Source organism: Cryptomeria japonica, chromosome 3, assembly GCF_030272615.1.
Source record: "Cryptomeria japonica chromosome 3, Sugi_1.0, whole genome shotgun sequence".
NCBI classification, from domain to species: Eukaryota; Viridiplantae; Streptophyta; class Pinopsida; order Cupressales; family Cupressaceae; genus Cryptomeria; species Cryptomeria japonica.
In genome coordinates this window covers 557,443,901-557,458,961 of record NC_081407.1, presented here as the reverse complement: position 1 = coordinate 557,458,961, position 15,061 = coordinate 557,443,901, and positions in this window count along the sequence as shown.

Genomic DNA, 15,061 nt, shown 5'->3' with positions numbered 1-15,061 from the left:
AATCTTTACAAAGAGCATTAACCAGTTTTTCTAGCTGAGGCAAACCTCTTACTATCTTAGAATTTCTTACTTTAATAATATTGTCAAAATTTATATGACAAAATCTCCTATGCCAAAGCCAACTATCATCTTTTTTTCCAATCAAATAGTTTCTTACTTTAGGATTGATATGAAATAGATTACCTCTGGTCTATTTCCCGGTTGCAATCAATTCACCTTTGTTGTCAAAGATTTTGCTTATACCATTTCTAAACTCCAGTGGGCAACCTCTATCATTAAGTTGTGCCACACTTAACAAATTGTTCTTTAGGCCTTCAACCCAATAGACATCATCAACATTGCTCTTCCCATTAAGATAAATAACTCCCTTACCTTTTACCATGCAGGGAGTCATTTCCAAATCTGACAACACCGCCATCAAATTCCTTCAAGGAAAGAAATTTGCTTCGATCACCAGTCATGTGATGTGAACAACCACTATCAATGATCCAATCATCAAATTTATCCATTTTGGATGCTAGTGCCTTATGATCTGATACTTCTTCCTTAATTTCTACAAACACAATATCTTCACTAGCATCATCACCAGACTCATCATCAGTAATACCACTGTCAATAGCTACAAGACAATCCCTCTTGTCTTTACCCTTGTACTTCTTAAATTTGTCTCTCTTGTAATCATTTTCACCATTAGGGTAGTTTTCTTCTATATGACCAATCTTGTTGCATGCAAAACATTTTAAAGGTAGCTTACCTCTATATTTACTAGTGCCTCGAGGCAGACATTTTGCCAACAATGCTTCAAGTTCCACTAAGTTGTCTTCATCATTAGCATCTTTGTTGGATTTAGATTCATAACTATGGCTGGTATCTCTACTTCTTCTCACATATGGGTTAGAGACATAAGCTCTAAATGTAAATTCTGATTTCTATACACTACCATCATAGCCATTTAATTCAAAAGTAGTAAGTTTTCCAATAATAGAGTCAAGAGTTACCTTTGTCTTGTCAATGGATTTCAGCTCCTGAATAGCTGCAACTCAGATAGCATAGACTGGTAGCAGGGTTCTCAGTACCTTACTGATTACTGTGGCATCTTCCACTTTCCCTCCTGCACTCTTTATCTCTCCAACTATCTCTTTGATCCTTTGACCATACTGTTGGATGTTCTCACCTTTAGACATTCTCATGTTGTCAAACTTGCCTCTTAAATTCTCTTCTTTAGCAATCTTGACATGCTCATCACTGCTATAGATATCTTCAAGTTTCTTCCATACTTCATATGTAGTTTCAAGACCATGAACATCTACATATTCAGCATCAGATAGGGAACTGATAATAGCTTATAATGCCTGGTGATTTTCTTGTTGTTCTTTCTTCTGATCACCAGTCAGGGGTCCAGTAGGTGTAGTATACTTATGTTCTATATGATCCCAATATTGACTACCAAGACTCTTAATATAAATCTTCATTCTATCACTCCATATTCTATAGTTATCTTTGTTAAACTTCAGACCTTCTTTCTTCATCATGATCTACAAGATATTTTCCTCAAGCTGTTAGGCTTTTAGATTAAGAGGACTTGAGAAGCTCTGATACCAATTGATGGTATGATGAAAGAATAAGTATCCGATAGAATACTGAGGGGGGTGGGGTGAATTAGTATATTGAAAAACTAATACAAAGTTCCCAAACTCAAACTTAGTCAAACAAAGTAAACATATCTCAGTCAAGATCAATACTCATAGGAATACTTGACATTAACTAGTTTAACTGTTATGACAACTTTAATAGTAAACACCTTCAATCTTATAAACATCAACAATGCTTAATCATAACTCAACATATTCATCTCTCAATTCTTATACTTAACATGCCTTATTAGAAGTTAATCAAATCAACAAATAAGATCGCAGCCACAAAAGCATTCACCACTTGACACAAATGTTTATATTTGGAAAACCCAAATAGGTAAAAACCATGGTGAGATGGGACTCACAAGGATAGCTATCTGAAGTCTTTTGAATTTTGCCTTGTTAGGAGCCAAAGCCTATTAGAGCTTTACAATAAGTCCCGTTAAGAACTAATTCTGGTTAGGAATCACCTGGTTAAGGGATTTACAAATATGCCTTATTAAAAGCACAATACCCTGTTAGGAGTAACCTCGCTGGAGGATTTAAGAATCCAAGCTAATGGACCACCTTGTTAGAGGATTTAATGAGTAACCAAGCTTGTTAGAGCTTACTCGGTTAAGGGATTTTACTTATGCTGTAATTGTTAGAAAACAACAGGTTTTCTTGATCTATCTGAGTAGCACTATCTTTGCTTGATCGGATCCTTCTTAGCTTCAATCTGCCTTCACTCAAAGTGCAAATACATTCACTGGTTGGGCAACCACACACTCAATAGGTTTTCTATCAATCTTGCCAACAACCTTTACAAATAACTTCATCTACCTTAAATATAAATCAATTAGGTCCGTAACACAACAAAAACCTAATTCTCATCATTGAGATTACAAACAAGTTGGTTCAATCTTGACCATTATAAATCATAACAATCTCTTCACATTCTTCAAGATGATTCCAATCGCTACATGATCATCGCTCCATTGGATTTTGTAACTCATCACACAATGTGCATTAAATGCAATCCACTTTGCTCCTTCCCTAGACAATAAGAAAATGCACCAAACCAATTTGAATTTATCCTCATACAGTGATCACACATGTCTCCATCATTACTACTCATCAGATAATAAACCAACAAACTTGATCGATTAGGGTTTAACAACTGATAGGGTTTACCAGTTACATTACATAGAAAGGTTTAACCCTTCACACTGGTTCACCAGTTCAACTCACAAACTTTACATACATCAGTTACAACATCTTGTACAACTCTCTTCTTACTGGTTACAAGCCAATATCAAAAACAACAATATCAGCAATAACATGAATACCTTTTACCGGTTCAATTGACATCAATGACAACATATCATTAATCCAATCTCTATGCAAAATGCCAAACAAACTAAAAATGCCAACACAATCATTTTACTATAACTCGAGATTACTCTATTGCTAAGTCTACTACATTTAAATCTAGAGACAAGGATGAGAAGTGTTCTCATCTTCACTGTATTGGGAAAACTTGTTCCCAAGATCTCGACATCTTCTATCATCATACCTTATGTTATTAAAGCCCTTAATGATATAGTTAGAAGATCTCTTAATACCATCACCATCTTCATTACCATTATCTTTAATTTTATTTGGGCAATACTTTTTTTTAACATGTCCAAGACAATTTGTTTGGAATTATTAGCACCATTAGAGGAATGAGAACCAGAGGGATACAAATGGATGACAAAAGAAGGGGAATTTTCCCCCAAGATTGGGGTGACAGAAGAAATCTCATTGTCATTGATAAGTTGATACTTTGTCATGTTTTTATCATCAAAACTCTTAGGTTTTTGACATCTTTTGGGTTGCATTGTGGTAGTGAAGTATTGTGAATTGACTATATGTATTCCATGTGTTAAACCTGAACATATGAAATCATGTTTGAACTTTGCCGATCTATTCTTGCAGTCATGCCAATTTATTCCTGCAGCCAAGTGATTTGTTCTTGTTGCTATGCAGATTATTTGGGATAGTGTCATATGTGAATTAATGAATGTATTAATTAAGTAAAATATGTATGCATGTCCTTGTATGTTGTTTTTGTTTTAGTGCAGATAATAAATGATGTCATGGTGGATATTCTCCTTTCGCACTTGAAGAAGGAAGAATCATGTATGAAATAACTGGAGATCAAACTGAAGAGGAGCCAAGAAAGTGCAAGGTATGGCATAACTGGAGCAGCCATACATCACTATGGGAGTTTAACTCTATTGGGCATTGAATTCTCAAAATATCGCTATGGCGTGCAAAGACTGTGGTTCGGTTTAGATCCATGTTTCCTGCAACCAAGCTCTAGTTATCTTCTTTATCTATCAATCATCTGCCTCTTCTTCTAGGCGTGATTTGAGTTGTCCATTGTAGTTGATCTTTGCTTTATAATAATCTCTTCCTTTTTCTTAGAGGTTAGACATAATAGAAAGGAATAGAGCAGAGAATTTTGACAAGCATTTTGGAGTTTTTCTTTTAGAACATGTAATCATTTTCCAGAAGCAATTAATGAAAGATATGTTGTTTTGATCTGTTAAAAGTATTTTTCTAGAAGCTTGATATCACTCATCCAAGGGGGCCCACTTGGTGAGTGATGTTGTGCTTATGTTCATCGAAATTAGTTCTTCTTTAGTTATAGTAGAAGTTCATGCCTTGCCTGTTCCTATAGCCACTGGAAATAGATCCGCTGACTGTTCCTGCAGCCAAGCCAGAACAGAGTGATTTTTGTTATTTACATTAGATCATTCCAGCGTCATTTTTATAAGTTTTCATGTAGCCTTCTATGATTTCCATTCTTGCCTTTCCTTTCTGCATAATGTTAGTTATTGCAGCAATGCAAAATAGCCATTTAAGGAGATTAGTGCATATATAGTGTAGACCCATTTCAAGTTTTACGTCCCTGGGTTGATAACTAAATGAACACTAGCCATGAAAATAGTAACTTTACCAGATGAATGTCCAAACTTCCGATTGAGATTTCAATTAGAGTTATTATTATTATAGTTGGAGTAGAAATTTTTGGCACCGTTGTCAGGGATGGTGTCAAACTAAGAACATTTCATGGTTATTATAGTTTCTAGTCAATTGTTTTTGATATTCTTAATTGTTTGAAAATTTCATGAATCTGCATGCATAGCAGAAGAAGAGACCCTAGAGGTAGATTTATGCCCACTCATCCCAATCATGCAGAAGATAATTTCCCAAATATAAATCCTTTTGCTGAACTTTACCAAGCCCCACAAAATTTGAATCACCCTGAATCTAAATCTCCAGAAGGTAGTCTTCAGTTCCTTTTTGGTCCTCAAGAAGAAGAATTTCCTATTGTAACAACCCCCACAAGTCCAATGCAAGGGAACCCTCCTCCTGGTGGGAATAATCCACCACCACCACCAAGTCCAACATTTGAGTTTCCCATCTCTGATCAACATGATAATGCTAACCTCAAGAACATTCCAATATCTTCACTCCCTAAATTTATGGATTGGTGACAGAGGATCCAGATACATTTCTGTTTGAGTTTGATGTTCTCTGTAGGAGTTTTGACTATACTACAAATGCCCATAGACTCAAAAAATTTTCTGCCACTTTGAAGGAGTCATCCTCAAGATGGTTTATGAGCTTGGGTAGTAGCACAATCAACACATGGGATGAGATGAAATGGTTGTTTCTTGCAATATACAAAGATTATTGTAGAGGTACTAATCATCATGGGGATGATATCTTTAGAATGACACAAACTGAAGATGAGAGTCTTGAAGATTATTTGGAAAGGTTTCTATTTAGTGTCAAAAAGTTCAAGTATAGCACTCTCAATGAAGATTCCCTCAAATTGATATTTTTGAGGGGTATCAGTGATGAATGCACTAATTCCTTAGATCTTATGGGAGGAGGTGACATTACACAATCCACTTGGGCTGAAATAGGACAAATTTGCAAGAAGTATTCCAGATCTACTTCTAAGAAGAATAAGAGATTTAAGCTAGGGGCACCATTATCAGCATCTAGAACTGGAGTTTCTAGATTGGAACTTAGTCATCTATTAAAGGACTTCAAGGAGGACATTATAAACAATATGGCTGCCCAGTTGGATACACTGGTAGCTAAGAAGACGCATTAGGAAGCTGATGCATTCCTTGTAGAATTTTGTCCTCATTGTAAATAGTAGAAGAAAGATTGTAGATGTAAGATGGTTGCAAACGTGGAGGTGCCTGACTTCAAACCAATTCAAGGTGAGGATGAGCAAGTCTTCTATGTTGCTCAAAGAAGACCAAATTTTCAAAGACAAGGTATGCCACTTGATCCACTTTCTTTTTCTGGCTATAGTGGTAATTCTTATGCACCAAATAACCAATGGCAACCACAATATTCTCAAAATTCTGGTAACTATCCACATTGGTATGGTTCACAAGGCTAAGGGCAACAATTTGCTAATCAAATACCACAGTGGTAGCAGCCACAGGGGAACTGGTATCCACCTTAGGGTCAAGGAAACTAGTTTCAAGGGAATTGGCAACCTACTTCTCAATGGAGGGGAAACCAATCATGGCCAGCCCAATCTTCTAGTTATCAACCACCTATTCAACAACCATAACCTCCTACTTTAATGCCTCCTCCTGCAGCTACAGCTACACCACCTAAACCAACATAGTTGCCTACTCAACCATTACAAAATCCAAATATCAAATCTCAGCAACAACAACAAGCTTATTCAGCTAATGTTAATCAGTACCCAACCTATTCTTTATCACTAGATGGCATTCACCTCCAATTTGGAACAACTTTACCTAATCCCTCTCATCTAGTTATCACTGAGGTATAGGAGGAGCAAGAAATCTCTAATCCAACAAATACAATACCCCAGAATCAAATATTGCCACCATTCCCCATAGATTGCAATAATAAGAAGTTCCCACTAAACACCAACAAAGCTTTGATATTATTGATCAATTGAAGCACATTTGTGTTAAAATTAGATTGTTGCAATCTATAAAGGATGTTCCCATATATGGTAAGGCATTGAGAGAAGCATGTCTAAAGAAACCTGGTAGGAAGAACAAGGATCCACAAACAATGCATGTTATGGGTCAATTGGTTGATATTATGTTAGGTAAAATTTCCATTCTAAAGTATTCTGATCTAGGTAGTCCTATTGTGAGTATATTCATTAATGACAGTCAAATAAAAAATGTTTTGATTGATCTAGGGGCAGCCATTAATGTCACGACAAGGGAAGTAATGAAACATCTGGAGATCAATAGTTTAAGGGCTACACCCATAGTTATACAACTTGTTGATGGCTCTACAGTGAGACCTGACAGTATCATAGAGGATGTAGTAGTTATTCTAGATTCCTGGGAATATCCTGCAAACTTTATGATTTTATCTCCAAAAGCAACATTGGGAGGATATCCGGTCATTTTGGGTAGACCTTGGCTTACAACAGTTGATGCATATATTGGGTGTAGATTAGGGGATATGACTATTTCAGATGGGAGTTCTACAAAAACATTAGCCTTGTATTCTCCAGCACAACCCTAGCTTGAACATCAACAAGTTGTTTGGCCTATCTTGGGAGTGTTGGCAAATGCACACTCCAATGAGACATTGTAGGTGATTGAAGGTTTTGTCATTAATGGCAACCTTACAATCCTATGTCACTAGCAAGGCAATCCACTAGCACCAACAAAGTTAGATTCTACACCAGCACACAAACCATTGACACTGACAGTGAAAGGATGCATACCAGCACAAAAGCCGACAAGAATTTTGTTGTTAATATATTTTGTTTATTATTGTAAAATAATTGTAAGTCAACTTGGAGAGTGGTAAAATGACTCATATATATAAGAGATCATTGTAGAACAAATAAATATAGATGAATGAAAATATATAGGCGAAATAAGGCAGACCTATTATGTGAATTATAGGTTAAGGTTTTATGTAAGAAGCAGAGCTATAAACTGGTACTCGATCTGGCATAGTAGATGCTATTTTGAAGTAGTACAAGACATTGGATTTATATAATCCATTTTGTAAGTCAATGAGACTTCCCATTTTGTAATTGAGCAGTAAGCTCTAGGCACTTGGCCTTCCTACATGTGCAGGACCCTCTTGTAGCAGCAATATTCTCTTATTGGCCAGTAAGTGAATATTGTGGGTCACAAATCCCACCGAGGTTTTTCCCACACCGGGTTTCCTTGTTAAAATATTATGTTATGTTGTGTTTTTCATGTGGTTGTTTTTGTCTCTATTTATTGCATTACTTTCTGTTTACCAGTACACACAAGGATAGAAAACACAAGCAGAGAAAATGCAACACCTCACAGGTATAGTTCAGAGGACAAAGGCCACAATAAAAGATAGTAAAAAGTTCATTGAGAACTTGAATCTGGTTTTGGCAGAACTTTTTCAGATTGTAACCAACCGGTTACAAGGTTGAGATAGGAAACTACACTCTATTGACGCTTTGACAACCTTTTGTCATTGATGCCAAAGGGGGAGTAGTAGTATGAGAAAAATCCAATAACTTAGGGATCATTTGCTCAAGGGGAGCACACATTTTTGGTAACAATTTTTGGACTTCAATTTTTGGATACACTTATGAATTTTTCTCATGTGTGTTGCCATCAATGCCAAAGGGGGAGATTGTTGGCAAATGCACACTCCAATGAGACATTGTAGGTGATTGAAGGTTTTGTCATTGATGGCAACCTTACAATCCTATGTCACCGACAAAGCAATCCACCGACACTAGCAAAGTTAGATTCTGCACCAGCACACAGACCATCGGCACCGGCAGTGAAAGGAAGCATACCAACATAGAAGCCGACATGAATTTTATTGTTAATATATTTTATTTATTATTGTAAAATCATTGGAAGCTAACTTGGCAAGTTGTAAAATGACTTATATATATATATAAGAGATCATTGTAGAACAAATAAATATAGATGAAAGAAAATATATAGGTGAAATAAGGCAAACCTATTATGTGAATTATAGGTTAAGGGTTTATGTAAGAAGTAGAGCTATAAACCGGTACTGGATCTGGCATAGTAGATGCTATTTTGAAGCAGTACAAGACATTGGACTTATATAATCCATTTTGTAAGTCAGTGAGACTTCCCATTTTGTAGTTGAGTAGTGAGCTCTAGGCACTTGGCCTTCCTGCATGTGCAGGCCCCTCTTGTAGCAGTAATATTCTCTTATTAGCCAGTAAGTGAATATTGTGGGTCACAAATCCCACCGAGGTTTTTCCCACACTAGGTTTCCTCATTAAAATATTATGTTATGTTGTGTTTTTCATGTGGTTGTTTTTGTCTCTATTTATTGCATTACTTTTTGTTTACCGGTACATGGTATTAATATGCTCTACATGTTTTAAGTTAAGAAAATCTTATAACCAGTTAGATACTGATTCACCCCCCCCCCCCCCCTCTCAATTATTTATAAAATACTGATAAATAAATTTATAGAAGAGAAAAAATTGCAGGAATTGGTTCTAAATATTGCAGGTTTGGACCTTCCTGTAGCCACTGATATCTTGCATACTCTGTTGCCGTAGGAATTATCTTTTTCTCATTTTTTTGATATAAACTAGATTGATCTTACTATTAAGATAGAGGTGGAATTGAATAAATATTTGAATATCAATAGAGATCTATTAGATACTCAAAAAGAGGGCCTTGTGGACTTGCTGAAATTTCATAAAAATGCTTTTGCAATTGATTACAAGGATATGAAGGGGATTGATCCAGTAGTTTGTACTCATCATATTTATATAAAGGATGAGTGTTTCCCACTCAGACAACCTCAAAGAAGAGTCAATCCTGACTTGAAGGAGATAGTTAAAGAAGAATTACAAAAATTGTTGAAAGCTAGGTTTATTTATCCTATCTCTGACAGTCAATGGGTATCACCTCTGGTGATAGTACCTAAAAAAGGAGGAAAATGGAGGGTATGTGTTGATTATAAAGCTTTGAACTTAGCAACAAGAAAAGATCATTTTCCATTGCCATTTGTGGATCAGGTATTGGATTCTCTAGCTGGTAAGAGATATTTTTCATTCCTTGATGGATTTAGTGGCTACAATTAGATACAGATAGCCCCCAAGGATCAAGAGAAGACAACATGTATGTGCCCATGGGGCACGTATACATATTTTGTTCTTCCTTTTGGGTTGTGTAATGCTCTAGCCACTTTTCAAAGAGCAGTGATGAGTATTTTTTCTAATATTTCTCAAGATATTATGAAAATTTACATGGATGACTTTACAACTTATGATTTTGAATTTGATCAAGCATTGGGTAATCTGAAGAAAGTTTTGCAGCGATCTGAAGACTACAATTTTTCCTTAAACAGTGAGAAGTGTTTCATCATGATGGAAGAAGGAATAGTCCTTGGTCATCATATATCTATACAAGGCATTCAGGTGGATCCAGCAAAGATTGAGGTCATTTAGCATATTAATGACCTTGTGAAGCAAATAGATGTGAGAATTTTTCTTGGTCATGCTGGATACTACAAAAGGTTTATCAAAGATTTCAGTAAAATTGCAAGTCCCTTATATTCACTGCTTACTAAAGATGCAGAATTTAAATGGACCCCAACATGCAATGAAGCTTTCTTAAAGCTTAAGCATGCTTTGACTCAAGCACCGGTTCTTAAAGGGCCAAATTGGTCTCTACCATTCCAAATCCATACAGATGCATCTGATTATGCAATAGGAGCAGTGCTAGGACAAAGAATTGATAAATTGGAAAATGTAATATATTATATTAGCAAGAATTTGCAGGGACCTGAATTGAATTACACAGTTACTAAAAATGAAATGCTAGCTGTCATATATGCACTTAGCAAATTTAGACACTATATCACAGGGTATCCCATATTTGTGCATACAGATCATACTGCAATTAGATATCTCATGAGTATGTCATCAATCACTGGTAGATTAGCTCACTGGTTATTGTTGATGCAAAAATTTGATATCACAGTTGTTGATAAACCAGGGAAGTCTAATGTGGTTGTAGATTATCTTTCACGTCTTAAATTGCAAGAAGATTCCACAATAATAGTTGACACTTTTCTAGATGAACATTTGTTTCTCATTCAAGCTCACACTCCTTGGTATGCTGATATTGCCAACTATTTAGCTGCAACTAAGATGCCAATTTATTTCTCTCCTAAGGAAAGAAGGTTGCTAGTTGAAAAAAGTTTTAACTTTTCATGGATTGTTGATTGTCTATTTTATACTGGACCTGACCAAGTCATGTGAAGGTGTGTCAGAGAAGATGAAACATATGACATCCTGCATGTATGTCATGATGAGCCATGTGGAGGTAATTTTGCTGCCAAAAGAACAACATTGAAAATACTCAATACAGGATACTATTGGCCCACATTACACAAGGATGCAACTCAGTACACACGAAAATGTGACAGATGTCAACAAATGGGAAAAACTACAAAATCTAATGAGATGCCACTATATCCTCAAATATTAGTTGCACCATTTGACAAGTGGGGATTAGATTTTGTTGGCCCAATTGATCCACCTTCTAATGGCAAATCTTATATCTTGGTATGTACAAACTATGTAACAAAATGGGTAGAAGCTCGAGCCATGACACATGCAAGAGATAATAAGGTGGCTGAGTTTCTTTATGAAGAGATATTTACAAGATATGGAGTACCAAGGGAAATTGTCTCAGATCAGGGACCTCAATTTACTTCAATATTGATAAAGGCTTTGGTCAATGAATACAATATAAGGCACAAGAAATCTACTCCATATCATCCACGATCTAATGGACAGGTAGAAGTTACAAATAGAGAGCTTGAGGCTATTCTTACAAAAACAATGTCTATTCATAGGAAAGATTGGTCTCACCGGCTTTCAGAAGCAATTTGGGCATATAGAACAACTTGGAAAACACCAATTGGTTTCACACCTTTTGAGATGGTTTATGGCAAAACAACAATGATGCCTATTGAATTTGAGCATAAAACTTTGAGGACAGCTTCGCAAATAAATATGACATTGTCTGAAGCACAGAAAGACCACATTCAGCAATTAAATGCTCTAGATGAATGGAGAAAGATAACTGTTCAACAAATAGAATTGATTCAAAATAAAAGAGCAAAATGGCATGATAAATATATCAAGGAAAAGAAATTCAAAGTTAGTGATTGGGTACTACTGTATGATTCTAGATATAAAGATGCTATGGGAAAGCTTCAAACTAGGTGGTTAGGTCCTTATGAGATAGAAGAAGTTTTTCAGAATGGAGCAGTCTGTTTGTCCACAATTGATCCTATTTGATTTAAACTCTTAGTAAATGGACACCGACTATGTCTATATCATAAGCTAGCTACTAGAGAAGAGTTCCTGCAGCAGTTTGCTCCACAAAGTGACATAGAGGTTGCTGCAGCAACTAACAAGGTTCCTGCAACAATTGACAATGACTCTACAACAACTCATGAGCTTCCTATTGTAATTGAGAAAGGTAATAAAGGTAATGTTCTTGCAGCCTCTGCAGTGAACATATTTGCCGTTTCATAATAAAATATTTCCATTTTATATGGGAATATTCTTCTTCGTACATAAAATTTCATCCACGACATTCCATCCCACGTTCTTACCTGTCATTTCATTTCATTTTGCCTTCATTGTCGTGCAATTGCAAGTACATGTATATTGTATTTTATTTTAATTATGCATTTATTAGTTCATTATGATTATATCCTGTTTAAATCCGCTCCACTACCCGAAATCTTGTCAGCTTGTGTGGACACGTGCTAGGTTAAGTTGGCAGGAGTACTTTATAGTTCATTTTACGTGATTAATTCTCAGTCCTTTTTGGTACTCCAAATTGATTTTCTCCCCATCATTACTTATTATGCTATTACTTCATGCAAGTGAATAATAAATTTTGCCACTGGAATTAAGATATGTAAGGAAATTTCAATTTTAGCAAGACTGTGAAATATTTTGGTTCAGCTGCAGAGAGAAAAATATCAGAGTAAAAGATGGGTGGTGATCTAATTTGCCATGAGCTAACAATTCATGAAGGGTTGCTTTAGGATGGTCTTTGTGAGCATTATTTTAGAAACCACGACTGGTTGGATTACTTCTTGAAAATCAAGGATTACAATGAAGAAATTGATGTAGAATTTATGCATTCCTTTAATGAAGGAGAAGCTACAGTTAAAGGTTTGAGGGTTATTGCTATAGAGAAGCGAATAGAAGAAGTAATGGGATTGCTGCAGGAAGGAGAATTCTTTCCAGAATCAAAAGACGCAAGGAGTGCCAGGGCAGAGTTCACAATTCCAACTGATGAACCCTTAATGGTGGATAGACAAGGAACTAGAAGGGTTTCTCTACCAGCACATTGGCCTCAAGTAGCTTTATATGTTATAAAATACATTACATGTGAAGGGTGATATTCAAATCTGCATTCACCTCATTTTAAATTACTTAGTCATCTGTGACATGGCCGACAAGTTAATGTTCCTAATTTCTTATACCATCTCATTTCTACGAGTGCTAAGGAGATGCAAAAAAATGGAAATCGCTCTGTTAGCCATCATGGATTGGCTAAGCTACTTGTATAGTAGTCCCTGAAAGATGTTTCATAAATGAAATGGGGTGTATTTGAGGATATACAACAATTTAGGATTGATGATGCCCCCGTTGTAGATAACCCGCTAGTTGAAGAAGAGAATGTTGTAGATAGCCCGCTGGTTGAAGATGAGGATTTGCTTGTTGCTGAAGGAGCTGTGGTTATTATGGAAGAAAATATTGAAGCAGAATCAATTGAAGAACAACCCTCTACTTCTCTTCGAAGAGATTCACCAGTTTTGTGAAGGAAGGGAAAAGAGTTAGAAAAGGGTGAAACAGATGAAGAACTTATTACCCAGCTGTAGGTAACTCAGATTCCTCCTGCAACTAAGAGGTGTAGCACAAAAATAAAAACTCCTGCAACCATTCCAAAAGTTTATGTAAGAAGAACACATAGGAGGACACAAAAGACTCATCCTATGGGTAATCCAGTAGAGGTTATTGTAGTAGAAACTTTGGAAGAAGGAAGCCCTGCGAAGGATGAAATTCATGAAAACGTTGTTGAGGATAAACTAGCAAATCTTGCTTCTATGGCACTGCAATTTGAAGAAATTGTTGAGGATATTCTACATTAGCCTAAGGAAAATATTGGAGATATGCCAGCTCAGATTGAGGAGTTTATTGAAGAAATCCCATGATCTAAGGTAGTACCTATTAGAACTCCTTCATCCCTAAGTAGTTTATCTATTGCTTTAACATTTTATAGACAATGGGAAATAGAGAAGGATAGGTTGCAGGGGATTATTGATAAACAACAAAAAGAGATTGAAAAGAGAGATAACAGAATTAAGGAATTAGAGGCTAAGGTAGAAATAATTTATGGTATGGTTCCTGAGTTAATGCAGTGTAGGGCACCTCCAAGAGTTTATGTAGTACATTTAAAAGAGCAGTATCTGAACTTCAAACTAAACCGCATTGTTAGGGACCTTAATCCCTCTTTAGAAACACCTGAAGAATTCTTTTATGGCTACCAAACCTCTCCACCTGTTGTGAAGAATTTTCTATGTGAATTATACTTACATAACTATGTTGTACCCTCAGACAGTGAGTGAAACCCTTTATTGTATATTGGGGATATCCATATCAAAGCTTTAATGTCATGGATCCAAAATGAGATTATCATAGGGCCAGAAGCCAAGGAGTATGAAAAATTAGAGCTTGACTATCCATTACCATTAAGAAGGGAATCACAAGCACCAAGGGTTATTTATTATGATTGACAGAAGTTACTAGTAAGAGATGATGCTAGTAATTTAGTGCTTCCAATGAGAGAGGAAGTCTATCGAGCATATAACAGAACAACTGCAATAGAAGGGTTAACTCAGCGCTAGAATAATCTACTAGAATAGTTAAAATAGGGAGAACCTTACTCACTACAAAATTTTCTTGCAGCCATGCAAAGAGCCCCTAGATACATACAGTTAGGTAGGGAGAAAGCCAACAACTAGCTGCCATTGATTTTTCAACCTCCAATCCTTATGTGGCCACTTTTGGCATGTCAGCCAACAGAGTAGAACTATGATGCAGTCACAAAAGAAACAACTAGATGGTCTAGGCTAGAAAAAATGAAAGGATTTTATTAGAACTTGGCTTCAGGGGGGACAGGTCAGGGCACCGTTGGTGATTTAAGAGTTACAGTGAGAATCAGAAATTTTCCTTTTGTTGTAGGATCAGCAAACTCTTAAAGTTGGGGGGCATGATAAGTTGATACTTTGTCATGTTTTTATCATCAAAACTCTTAGGTTTTTGACATCTTTTAGGTTGC